Source organism: Lycium barbarum, chromosome 1, assembly GCF_019175385.1.
Source record: "Lycium barbarum isolate Lr01 chromosome 1, ASM1917538v2, whole genome shotgun sequence".
NCBI classification, from domain to species: domain Eukaryota; kingdom Viridiplantae; phylum Streptophyta; class Magnoliopsida; order Solanales; family Solanaceae; genus Lycium; species Lycium barbarum.
In genome coordinates, this window is record NC_083337.1 from 147,516,996 (window position 1) to 147,528,165 (window position 11,170).

Genomic DNA, 11,170 nt, shown 5'->3' on the forward strand with positions numbered 1-11,170 from the left:
GCACCAGTTTAACTTGGGGGGGGGGGGGGGGTGGTGATTTAGTGGCAGTGGGTGGCAAGGTGGCTTTGTTACCTATTCCATTAGGAACTGCTAATTTCTTGGTACATCACATTCATGCATTTACGATTCATGTGACGGTATTGATACTCTTGAAAGGTGTTCTATTTGCGAGCTCCTTCTACAATCCAAGTCTTTCAACCTCTCAATACTCTAAACAACATATAATGATCATAAAACTTACCTTTGATAGTGTGGGAATGAGCGTTGAGTGGAACTACTTCACTTGAGAAAAACCCTAGTTCCATTTCTAATGAGATTTCTTGTCTTGGATGAACCCTAGTGAGTTTCTTGCACTTGATTCTCTTGGTTTGATAAAGTTGATCGTGAGTTTCTCTTGAATTCTTGTGGGAGAAGTGTGGAGAATATTCTAGAAAGTTCTTGAGAGAAGGGGAATGAAAAATAAAATGAGATTAAATGAACTTGGGTCCCCTTTTATTAACTTAAAATCTGTCCTGCTTTGGTTCACGGACAGACATACAGTCTGTATAATTTATATGGACCGTATGTGTGACCGTCCACAGGAATCGAAGTTCCAAAAGCAGACGAAATCACTATGGAACCAGACTTCCTCGCTCAATTCATTACCAGGAAAAGTCAATTTCTTTAGTAAAGGCGTATGCTTGGTCCAGTGAAGGCTCCAGTTCTGGGCAGAAATACGGCCTAACATACGGCCAGTACATTTTATATAGTCCGTATAGTAGACCATATAATGCTCAGTTAACTGAAACTTATTCTCGTCGACTCATTTAATCTCCAATCCTTATGGAACGTTCTTAACACTTCATTAACAATCTAAGAGACGTTATAAATCTTCTTCGTGCCTTTCATTAGTCTATTCACTGTGCATCAACATGAAGATTTTCAAGGTGTAACATTCTTCCCCCCTTTTAGAACATTCGTCCTCGAATGTTAAGTGCTCGCGAATTCTACAAAAATTTCGCCAGAGATTCCCTTGTAGTATGGCACTACTATCCTGCCATAACAGCCCATAATAACAATGCCTCACAAGACCACAATATCATAGTAATAATGTTTGGCCACACATGACCCAAAAGCATAAAAAGGAAAACATACATACCTCATAATCTTGATGTTTCATCCTGTATCTCTTCCGGGGGCTGAAATAAGTGCGGGTACATGGAATTCATATTTGCTTCCACCTCCTAAGTCATCTATTCTTGGTTATTGTTTCTCGGCTACTTCTTTATTTCTAAGTCTCCGTACTTGCCTATCTAGTATGCCAATGGGTACCTCTTCATAAGCCAACTTTTCTGTCACTTGAACATCATCTACTGGCATGATCCTGGTAGGATCTCCGATACACTTACGGAGCATTGAGACATGGAAAATTGGATGGACTGATTTCAGTTCCGAGGGTAAGTCCAATTCACAAGCTACTTGACCTACCTTGCGAACAATCTTGTAAGGTCCAATATATCGAGGACTTAACTTTTTCTTATCAAATCTCGTCACACCTTTCATTAGCGACACCTTCAGGAATACCCAATCATCAACTTGAAATTCTAAGTCTCGCTGATGGTTGTCTGCATAAGATTTCTAGTGACTTTGGGCTATCAATAGTTGGTCTTGGATAACCTTGTCCTTTTCTCCCACTTATTGAACCAACTCAGGGCCTATTAGCTATACCTCTCCTACTTCAAGCCACCCAATTGGCGATCTGCACTTTCTTCCATATGGAGCTTCGTACGGAGCCATTCAAATATTGGAATGATAGTTGTTGTTGTATGAAAAATCAATAAGGGGTAAGTGGTCATCCCAACTATCACCGAAATCAAGAACACATGCTCTTAGCATATCTTCTAAGGTCTAAATGGTACGTTTGGCTTGCCCATCAGTGTGTGGATGAAATGATGTGCTAAGCCTCACCTGAATACCCAAACCTTCTTGGAAAGTCTTTTAAAATTTAGTTGTAAATTGTACTCCTCTATTTGTGATAATAGACAGTCGCACAATTTCTTTAAGATACAACCTGGCATAATTTTTTGTTAAGTATGTAGTTTTGACTAGAAGAAAATGAGCTGATTTCGTGAGTCTGTCCACGATTACCCAAATGGAGTCTTATTTACTTCGGGAACGAGGTAACCCCACAATAAAATCCATGTTGATCACTTTCTATTTCCAGGTAGAGATTTCTATTACTTGTAATAATCACTTTCTAATGCATGTTCTATGACAAATGTATGATGATGATGAGTTATGATGAGTTCATGATGATACGATTACACCGAGCCTATAAGGCCGGGCATGACACCGCTAAAGCGGGATTTTATGATTACACCGAGCCTATAAGGCTGAGCATGACACTGCTAAGGCGAGTTGCTTACGACTACACCGAGCCTAGAGGGTCGGCCATGACACCACTAGTCGGCGTCGTATGATGGATACCCGGACGCGGGTTAACGATGATGGTACATATGCTATGTTGATATATGTGAGATGTATAAAATGTATTTTATTCTAAAATGTTAAGCAGGTTATATCTTCATCACATACCTTATGATTTCTTTAATATGTCCATTTTATTCATGTCTTACATGCTAAGTACAATGCTCGTACTGACATTCTTTTTCTTTGGACGCTGTGTTCATGCCCACAGGTAGACATAGAGGTGATCCAGATTCGTAGGAGCTATCAGCAGACTTTGAGAGCACTCCATTGATCCAGAGGTGCCATTGCATTATTATTTTGTGTATATATATGTTTTGGGTACGACAGGGTCCGGTCCCGTCCATATGTCTAGTACTCTAATAGTGGTTCATAGGTACGTATGTGTGGGTAGTATGGTCTCACAATTTCCTCATTGTATATATATATATATATATATATATATATATATATATATTATTTTGATAGCAGAAGGGCTTATGTATATAAAGGTAAATATGTTTGAAAGTAAAAAATAGTTTCCCTATGATTAGAAGCATGAGAATAATGAATGAATGCAGAATGAGTATGATGTGTAGTAGTGTGAGTGGTGCTCGATGGTCAGCCCGGGTACCCGTCATGGCCCCTAGTCGGGTCGTGACAAAAGGTCGACAACCCCCGATTATATTATGGAGTGATCATATTCACCACATCTCACCTTGAAGGAACTAATCATTGTAAGGTGAGTGTAACATAAAGAGCAACATCAAGGGATCGTAAATGAGGTCATTAGATTTGTAGAATCATCATATCATGGCTTTAGGATTCCTTAGACTCAAACTCATCATCATCATTATCATACTCATGACATATCTGTTACTTTTATCTCGTGTGAAGCCTTTTATGAACATAGACTCATAATTTTCCCGAATGTAAGAAAGTCATGGAAAAATCGGAGAGTTCATGCCATGGAGTCATGCCTTAGAAAGAAGGGGCTAGCCTTACATACCTTTTTTTAGCTACTCTATCTCTTGAACATTCTCCTTCAATGCTCTCATTTCTGCCTTCAAGAGAGTTTGTACTTACATTAGATAATCGATAGCTTAAGTACACTTAACTAAAGCTAGAGAAAATTGGGTAACATTTCCTTTGTTTTTACAACTTTCTCCATGTCATATATCAACTCCAAAACGTCTATATTATCCACATTTCCCAACTTCACTTCAAATCATCCATAACCATGGTCATAGTACACTATTACATTCACTCATATATAATGTTTATCCCATGTTCTTAATATCCTTTATAACATAATTACAAGCACAACATATCAAGAATCATGACTTATTCCAAGCTACTACTAAAAAATGCCACTATTCTTATATTCATGACCCATTTTCTATCTCCTTCTACAATCCAAGTCTTTCAACCTCTCAATGCTTTAAACAATATGGAATGATCATAAAACTTACCTTTGATAGTGTGGGTATGAGCTTTGAGTGAAAATACTTCACTTGAGCAAAACTCTAGTTCTGCTTCCAATGAGATTTCTTGTCTTGGATGAACCCTAGTGAGCTTCTTGCACTTGATTCTCTTTGTTTGATGAAGTTGATCATGATTTTCTCTTTAATTCTTATGGGATAAGTGTGGAGAATATTTTAGAGAGCTCTTGAGAGAAGGGGAATGAAAAATGAAATGAGATTAAATGAACTTGGGTCCCATTTTATTAACTTAAAATCTGTCCCGCTTTTGTTTCACGGACAAACATACGGTCCGTATAATTTATATGGACCATGTATGTGATCTTATCTTTGGTCCAGTGAAGGTTCCAGTTCTGGGCAGAATATACGGCCTAACATACGGTCAGTACATTTTATACGGTTTGTATAGTGGATCGTATAATGCTCAGTTTTCCGAAACTTATTCTTGTCGACTTGTTTGTTCTCTAATCCTTATGGAACCTTCTTAACACTTGTATAACACCTCATTAACAATCTAAGAGACGTTATACTCTTCTTGTAAGGCATCATTAAACCATCATTAACTTGGTACTTTGCAAATCCTTTCCGATACACTATGTATACCTCGCCTTTCTTAACGAACTTTCTTCTCTTACCTCGAATGTCTTTGAAATCTCAATTAGGATCATTAAATACTATTTATTACTTATTAAAACATCGTATACTTCATGTCTTTCATTAGTCTATTCACTGTGCATCAACATGAAATTTTTCGACGTGTAACATGAGGTCGATCAAGCGAAAATTGATGTGATTGAAAAACTTCCTCCACCCGTCTCAGGCAAAGGTGTCTGAAGTTTCTTGGGACATGTTGGGTTCTACAAGTACTTCATCAAGTATTTCTCCAAGATTACTAACCCGATGTGCAAGCTTCTTGAAAAAAAGGCTAAGTTTGTGTTTGATGATAAGTGCTGGAAGGCGTTTGATGAGTTAAAAGAGCGTCTCACTACTGCTCCTATTATTGTTGCTCTTGATTTGTCCTTGCCCATTGAACTGATGTGTGGTGCTAGTGGTATCACAATAGGTGTTCTGCTTTGCCAGAGGTACAATAAAATTATGCATCCGATCTATTATGTAAGTAGAACACTGAATGCTACCCAGATGAATTACACGGTGACATAGCAAGGGCTGCTTGCCATTGTGTTTATTTTTGAGAAGTTTTGGGCATATTTGTTGGGGCCCAAATTCGTGGTATACACTGATCATACAGTATTGAGATACCTTATAGCAATGAAGGAAGCAAAGCCGCGACTGATTCAATAGGTACTATTGCTGCAAGAGTTTTATTTTGAGGTGAAGGACCACAAAGGCAGTGAGAATCAGGTTGCTGACCATGTCTCTCGGCTTGAAGAAGCTAGGAGACCTTCTGATGAGCTAGATATAGATGATGCATTTCCAGATGAGAGTGTATTGGCCGTGTCAATGAAGGTAGCACCGTGGTATGCTGACATTGCCAATTATTTGGTAACAGGCATAGTTCCAGAAGCTTACCAAAAGAAGAAGTTCTTGCAGAATTCTTGGCAGTACTAATGGGACAAGACTTATTTGTTCCGAACATGTACTGACAACATCATTCGGCATTGTGTTCCTGAAAGTGAAGTGATGGCAATTCTAAAGGCGTGCCATAACTCTTCTGTTGGGGGTCATTATAGTGGTAACTGGACTGCGGCTAAGGTACTTGAATGCGGTTATTACTAGCTGACTATCTTTTATGATGATAATCTATTGGTGTAGTCTTGTGATCAATATCAGAGGCAAGAGAATATAGGTAGTAGGCAACAGATGCCTATGAATTTTGTTATGGAGGTAGAAGTGTTCGATGTCTGGGGTATTGACTTTATGGGACCCTTTGTGAGTTCAGGTGGTATGAAATACATCTTGGCAGCTGTGGATTATGTGTCAAAATGGGTAGAAGCAATGGCTTTACCTAATAACGAGGCCAATAGTGTCATGGGGTTCCTCAAAAAGAACATATTTACTCGCTTTGGTACTTCGAGAGATATAATCAGCGATGGTGGATCCCACGTTTGTAATAGAGCTTTCATGGGATTGATGGAGAAATATGGTGTAAAACATAGGGTGGCAAACACCTTATCATCCTCAAACAAGTGGACAAGTTGAAGTATCTAATCAGGAGATCAAGAGTATTCTAGCGAAAACAGTGAATGCAAATAGAACTGATTGGGCCCGCAAGTTTGATGATGCTCTATGGGCATACCGGACTGCTTTTAAGACTCACATTGGGACTTTCACCCTTTAAGCTTATTTTTGGAAAAGCTTGTCACTTGCCGGTTGAACTTGAGCACAAGGTTATGTGGGCTTCGAAGAAATTGAATATGGATTGGGAAGAAGTGACCAAGCTCATGTTATTTCAACTAAATGAGATGGATGAGTTTCGGTACTAGGCATCTGAGAGTGCAACACTATATAAAGAGGGGATGATGCAATATTATGACAACAAAAAAACGAAGTGAGAGTTCTACAAGGGTGATCCTGTCTTGTTATTTAACTCTCAGTTGAAGTTGCTACCGGGTAAGCTAAAATAAAAGTGGTCTGGTCCGTTTGAGGTGATAGATGTTTCACCCCATAGAGTGATTAAGTTGAAGTCTAGAGATAGAACTCGGGCATTTAAGTTGAATGGGCAGAGGGTGAAGCATTATCACGGGATGGTGTCGGGAGATAAAATTATTGACCAATACTGGTTGAAGCACCTTGGAACAAATAATGATCTAGTGTACGCATATAAGGAGTGAATGACTACCATCGTCTTGCCGCGACGTTAAATCAAGCACTTCTTGGGAGGAAAACCAAGTGTAATGTTTATTTCCCTTCTTGTTTCTGTTTGAATATAGGGTAACGTTTGTTTTGGTGCAGGTAAAAAGAAAAAAAGTTGCAGAAAAATCACTGAAGCCTGGAAGAAACTGGACTTATACAGACCGTATAATATTATACGGACCGTATAATCCAGTCGTGGAAGGTAAGGAAATCAGGCAGTATATTGTTTGAAGACATCCTTCACATACAATCATTTTCACGGACCGTGTAATATTTATTACGTGGACCGTATAAATGATCGTGTAATTAGGATGTGCTCAAACGTGGGCTAGTTACAAAAATTGATGTTACATAGACCGTATAATGTTATACGGCCCGTATAACTTTGAAAAAAAAATCACGAACAGAGGATTTAAACCCTTCCCCTGCTTGTTTTCTTTTATTTGTTCCACTCCCCCATTAAACCCACGAATAGCACGATCACCCAAAAACCAACACCTTCACCACTCGAATTCCACCTCCCCAAATCCATAAATTCAACCAAGTAACCATGAACACCCAGCATAATCCATCCTCACATTCAAAAACCCTCTGTTCAAGATTAAAATTTTTGTTTTTCTTTTCTCTTTGTTCCTTTGTTTTGCACAAGGTGTTCTTCAAGGACTCTTCTTAAAATCATCAAAGCACAGGTATCTTGATGCTTCATTCCAAAACTTTGCTTGAAGTGGTGAAAATTGTGTGTTGGATATCAGTAAGCTTAAGATGCTAGTCAACTTTTTCATGGTTGATTATTTTCTAAAATAGGGATGAGCATAATAGGTTGTTATGAACTCAAGGGGTGATTCCACACTCTAGTAAGGTGGAGGGCATTTCAATTGAAGAATCTACGTTTTTGGATTCGGAAGTGGTTATGCCTGCCAATACAAATTCCTTAAAAATGCTAATGAATTGTAAAATAGGAAAAATGGGTGAAGTCTGAGTAACCCCACCGTGTAGGAATTGAAACCATGGAATACATTGTATATGATGATCTGCTATAACTAAAGAGTCGTATAGGATTGATGGGTTGGCAGAAGCCCTTGTTTTTTAAATACACGAGCCCAGGCTGTTATACCGACCATATGATATTATACGCTCTATAAAACTAGTTCGTGGTTCACAAATGAGGTTCTGAATAGTCTGTTTCCCACATACCCTGACTTATACGGACCATATAAGATTTATACAACCAAAAAAAAAATTAAAAGAGAGAATGTTATTTTCAGTCAGCTGTCACTTCTGAGACCCGTCAATAACATAGGTTCTTGTGTAGGCATGATTCAAAAAAGAAGTGTACGAAAGGGTACGGGGCCATGAGCTGGTAAGGGCTGAGGTCGAGCCCGCGACCAACCAGAAGCAGACCTTCACTTGCGGGCTCGGACGATGAGGTTATACCAATGAAAAAGGTTAGGGGGACTAATAATCCTCAACCCCTAACAATAACACCTTCCACCTCGGAGAGAGAAGAAAAATCTGTAGAAGCTGGAACGGGGACAGGTGACTCCTCAGATAATGAGGGAGATTCGAACAAGTTCGGCTCATCTGAACCGACAAACACCCGAGCTCCAAACTCTGATGCTTCGCCATAATCAATGGAGTGCAAGTGCCAGTTGGTTCTACGAAGTAAAACACTGCCAGAGGATGTTTTGTGGTTTGGAGTTTCGGGGTCAAAAGAGTTGTACGAGGATGCTGTGTCTACTATCAAAAGTGGGGGTGAGCGGAACCGAAGTATATGGGAAGAGGGGAAATTGGTGTTCAAGGGTCTTGAGGCTCTTCCCAATACAGCCGAAACACTCCGATTCTACAGGTTAGAGGTGTTTGTTGAACCTACTCGGGAGTTTTGCCCGGAGATTGTGCAGGAGTTTTATGCTAACTACGGTGCTGAGTTATTTAGGATGAAAAAGCCCAGTTAGACTAATATTGATCTTCCATTGCTTGATGAAATTACGGTGCCAAATGTCAAAGTTGACATCTTAGTTAAGGCTATCAAGAGAATTTACTTTGGTGATGACTTTCAGGCACCGGAGGATGAGAAAGAGTACTTAGATAAGTTGGCTCGCCAAAATCATTGGTCGGTAGTCAAATGGTTAGCTGCAGTAATTCCCACCCGGAGGTAAAATGGTTGACCCGGCAGAGCCCAATGATTGTCAAAAGTACACTCAATAAGGAAGCTCGATTCTAGTGGCACCTAATGAGATACGGACTGTTGGTCACCCAAAATGACAATACAATCATGGTTTCCCAGGCAGTGGTTATTGCATCGATAATGAGTCAGTATCCAGTGAATATGGGGCATATGATAGCGGATGAAATTCGACAGAGAGCACCCCAGCTGATGACTTCATTGGCATTCCCGTGTCTTATCATGGAGCTATGCAGATGAGCTCAGGCAGTCGGCATTCCAGATCGGGGCCAATGCACAAAAAATAAGAAATTTAGGGACTAGCGAAGGCGTAAAAAGGGGGATGCACCGGAGATATTTATGATCCCACTTGATGGAGATACAGAGGCCCCACTCGAGTCAGAGTCTAGGGCTATAGGAGATACTGTTGCTACTAATCCTGAGATTCCTAAAGCTGGTAGTACTGATGCTACAGCTCAGGCCCATGCTACTGATTCTAGTACTGTGATGGTTGATGTGGCTATTGGCACCAGTGCGATTACTGATCCACCACTACCTCCTGCTCCTGCACCCGCTACCTCTGTGGATCCTACTACTTCATCTATTCTAACTCGTGTCGCGTATTCTAAGGTTGATTTGTTTACCTTTTCCTGAGCGAGTTACCGAAAGTTGGCTTTCAAAATTTTAAAAGATGAAAAACAAAATGAGGTGATCATGCTGCAGCTTAAGCCACAAATAAATAAGTGAATCAACATTGCCAAAAGAGATATTCGGGAGGAATATGCTCAGTCTCGTGAGGTTTTCCAAGCATGATTGGATGGGTTTCGGATGAGGTTGGTTGCTTTAGAGCAGTCGAAAGTAGGGGGTAGTTCAGCTTCATTTAATACCAAATTAGAAAAGCTTATGTTATGTCCCGTATTTTTATACATTGGGACAACCCGGATTAACTATGATAAGTTAGGGCCAAGACCTTTCCCGGATTTGAAGTCGGGACTTTTGACTTTCGATTTTATTTTGAGACATAAGTTGTATATGAAATTATTGGCATTGAACATTTAGGAAAAATTGGGACCAAAATTTATACAATTGGAATTAAAAATCTTGCTAAAATAAGGCCTTGTGGCCGTGTAGGTCCTTGAATGGCCCCACACATTTGTGTGGTCAATTTTAATTAGTCCACCACATGTGTGGGCCATGGACACTTGGACAATGCATAAAGGCTTAAAAGATGACCATGTATTCATCTTTTCCTCATTATACACTTAGAATAAAATAGCAAGAAGTTGAAGACCACTTCAACTCCTCTCTCGGCCACAAACCAAGAAAAACCAAATCCAATTTCAAGCCTTCCAAAATTATTTCCTTGGTACAAATCAACTATTTTGAGGTCCCTAAGTAACGTGGAAGCGTTGTTGGAGCGATCAAGCCATCAATTTTGTGGATTGCAAACCCTAGCCTAATTGTGGAGTAAAGAAGAAAGGTAAGAATTTCTCTTGTTTTATGAGTTGTGAATGTTTTGTGCACATTGTAGTATGTTAATATGGATGAAAATCATGAGATATGGTATGTTGGAAAGTGGGTCGTGTGCTTGGTGTGTAGTCGTGTGAGGTGTGTGTGTGTTGTGTGGTGTTGAGCTGATGAATTAATCCTTTATAGCATAATTGATTGTTGGAGGGTGAAGAAATAAATTAGAACCATCTAAATGTGTATATGGGTGTATGGCCGTGTATATAGCCTCCAATTTGTAGCAAAGAATGAATTAATATCGCTTGGTGTTTTAGTTGTTGTCGTTATGAATTCAAGTTTGGAAATGAAAGTTTAATGTCCAAAAATTGATATGGTAAGTGTGCGGGCTGACTTGGGGAATTTTGTGCAATTAATACAATTTTTATTTTTATGAGAATGGCATTGTTAGAATGGGGATTATTGGTGCAAATCCTGATTCGAAAGTCGGAAGGTGTGTTATAGGGGTTGTTCTCGGTTTGGGGACTGTTTTCGGCCAAAGTGGGGAAAATTATTGGATTGTTGGAAATATTATGTGAATTGTTTAGAATGTCCTTGAATATTGTTTGTAAGGATTCGGGTTGATAATTGAATGTATGAGCGATAATGTGGCTTGAATGTAAGCCGTCGAAACGAATATTATGAATGTTGTCGAATGTTGTAAAAGAGAGTTATTAATGTAATATTGCCTTACGGATTGGTTATTGGAGTTGTTAGGTTGGTTATTGTTGTTGTTGTTGATTTTGGATGAGTTAAATTCTCGGGT